The sequence below is a fragment of the Temnothorax nylanderi genome, unplaced genomic scaffold (genome assembly GCF_030848795.1).
Source record: "Temnothorax nylanderi isolate EJ_2023f unplaced genomic scaffold, tnyl_v1.0 TNYL_tig0884_pilon, whole genome shotgun sequence".
In the NCBI taxonomy this organism is placed as follows: Eukaryota; Metazoa; Arthropoda; class Insecta; order Hymenoptera; family Formicidae; genus Temnothorax; species Temnothorax nylanderi.
In genome coordinates, this window is record NW_027249946.1 from 40,406 (window position 1) to 43,546 (window position 3,141).

The 3,141-nt window shown below is 43.7% G+C and overlaps 1 pseudogene; it reads left to right on the top strand.

The window, feature by feature from the left end:
• The first annotated feature begins 527 nt into the window (after positions 1-527).
• LOC139785781 (uncharacterized) lies at positions 528-2,866 on the top strand (annotated as a pseudogene).
• The last annotated feature ends 275 nt before the right edge of the window (positions 2,867-3,141 follow it).

Sequence of the window (3,141 nt, forward strand, 5' to 3'; positions counted from 1 at the left end):
CGAAGTCTCAGAATTTCAGTTGAGCGACGACGTCATTGGTTTACGCACGGAGAGTTCGAGCGATAGCCAGATTGACGTCATCCAATGGGGTTTCAGCAAATTAATTATTTTGCTGCTGAGTCTCGATATCGACTCAGCGCGATTTGATTGGTGATTCACAGTTGGGATCGTGTGGCTGATCACCGAGCGATGCGATTGGTCGAGAGACCACCAAGATAGAGAGCGGACTTTGCGTAGCATAGATGGTGGTGCGCCTGCGCGACCATTAGGTGGAGGGACGAGTAAAGGTGGAAGCACATAAAATTACAGGAGCCATAGGCAGAATGCAGAAGCCATAGCGCATGCGCTATGGTATTACTTTATCTGCCTATGGCAGAATGGCAGATATCATAACGCATGCGCTATGGTTTCTGCATTTTGCCCCCCCCCCCCATGGCTTCTGAATTTCCAATCTACATAAAAATACATAATGCATAGCCACGGGCATAAAGGTTGTTCTACATAGAGGTTGTAAGCTGGTATTAACGCAGTAGCAGTACGTCTCAGGGAAGCGCTTTTCGGTATAGCAGGTCGTAACAGTGGTAGTAAGCGAAGTGCTACAACCGCACATATTCCACATAGAGGATTTAAACAGTTTTAAGTTGGCATTAACGCAGTAGCAGTACGTTTCAGGCATAGACTATAGAAGATGAAGAAAGCGTTTTCCAGTGTAGTAGGTCGTAACAGTGGCAGTAGGCGAAATGAACCAAGTCCATTTCTTACGACGTACGTTCTACGTCGTCAATGGCGGGACATGCATGTGCAAGTCACGGGAAGTGTTTTTGCTCGGCATCTTGTATCGACGAAGTTAATGACTGAACTGGCGCCTTTTGAGGCCCTCTATCCTGGGGATTTTATTACTATACGACGAGTGGTTCGCCCTGGCCTATATTTGAGCAGCGCTCGACGGCCATCAGAAGAAGAAGAAAACGGAGAAGTGTTGACACGTGTTGGATCGTCGTGCTATCAAGTAAATATTCATATATACATATATATATGTTAAAACGTAGCATCTTATAAAGGTTTCTAATTCAAAATAATAATCGGAACAGAAAAATGGATATTTTGAGAAATACCGATCTGCGGCTTCTGTATCTTTTGAATTGGAACAATTTGATACTGCTGCAATACGTCTTGCTGAGGAGAAGAAGGAGAGTGACTCGTCGCCGGTGGTGGGTTCGACCGGTAAATCGAGTGAGAGACGCCCAAGGTTTCTACTCTAACCTCGTCAGGGAACTTATTGAAACTGATCACGAAGAATTTTTTGGGTTGTTCCGAATGTCGCCTGATCAGTTTCGTCTTTTGGTTGACCTCCTTCACCCTCGTCTTAAAAAGCGAAGTAATCGCACACCACTACCAACAGACCTTCGTGTTGCCGTCACATTGCTGTGAGTTTCTTATATAGTTTTTTTAGCCTTGCTTGTTTCTGTTCAGTCTATTTTAATGTCATCTGTGATCAACTTTGCAGGTACTTGGCTCAAGGAGATACAGCCAAACTGAAACATGCTGAATTTAGGATTGGGACATCCACGGTGTACAAAGTCATACACGAAACTTGCAGAGAGATTTGGAACGTACTTCAGCCTCTTGTTTTGAAAGTTCCCAGCAAGGAAGACTGGAAGACAATCAGTGATGGTTTCATGACATCCTGGCAGTTTCCCAACTGCCTAGGGGCCATTGATGGTAGACATATGAGGATTCAAGCACCTGGAAACTCAGGATCGAATTACTTTAATTATAAACAGTTCTTCAGTATGGTTATGATGGCAACGTGTGATGCACAGTACAAGTTTACATGGGTGGATGTCGGACAGTTTGGTAAGTGTTATTCTTCATTGCATTTTCTGTAGCTATAGAATGATAATCGCCAAGTGGAAAGTTTTAGTGTTTTCTTTTTTTTAGGTTCCATAAGTGATGGCGGCGTATGGGCCAACACTGATTTTGCTAAAGATTTAGCATCCGGAAATGTGTCTTTGCCTGATCCCAGCCCAATTCCAGGAAAAGAGAGACCCTTCCTTACGTGTTTGTGGGGATGAAGCGTTCCCGCTCACAGAGTATATGATGCGACCGTACCCAAGGAGAACACTGACCGATGAAAAGAGAATTTTCAATTACCGTTTGTCTCGAGCACGGCGGGTAATTGAGAACACTTTCGGAATTTTGACTGCACGATGGAAGATCCTACATAGACCACTCGCCATGTCGCCTACCAACTGTGATAATATCTTCAAGGCCCTTCCCTGTCTTCATAATTTCATTATGATGGGTGAAGAAGGAAGAAATTGGAATGATAGGACAGTACTGCCCCATAAACATGATTGATGCGGAAACAGAGGATGGGACCATCACATACGGGGAATGGAGGAACTACTGTTCTCAACACTTTGCCAGGCTTGGCCGAGTCGGGGCTAATCGAGCTGGAGATACTGCTAACGGGATGAGAAATTATCTACGAGAATACTTTCTGTCTCCTATTGGAGAGGAACAGGCACCTTGGCAATATGACCGTGCTTTCAGGGGAGATGTCATCAACCTCCGGAGTAATCAACAATGACCAAATGATCTACAACGTTGAGTTTTATGTAAGATGATATATGAAACTATATTCACACACATTTTATCTCTGGCTTATAATAATTGAAAAGGTTTGTATAATATTTAGTACAATTAAATTATTAATAATGCAATTTTCTCATTTCAGGTCGGTCTGGACTCAGCAAAGTGTCAAATGCAAAGGATCATACATACAATGTTGGCTCAATGTTATCTTCCATGCGTTCCACTGATCTCAGTTACATCACATATCAGCATCACATATTAATACGCGTGTAAGATTAATCGTTAAGGATTCCTCATTAAAAGTGCGCATGTCGAGTCTAAGGGTATAGGTCGAGCGTTGTAAACAAACTTTCGGATTGGCTTACGTATACCTATAACGTGTCACCGGATGAGACTTTTTATACTAAATGAAGAAGAGTGACATCGCGAAATATATACGATAGACACACGCGAAGCACCACGTCAGGGCGGTGGGACGGCACGATCGGGAGAGCCGAAGAGACGACTTCCGGTCCAGTCGTCAGCCGTTGCATCTCACGAATC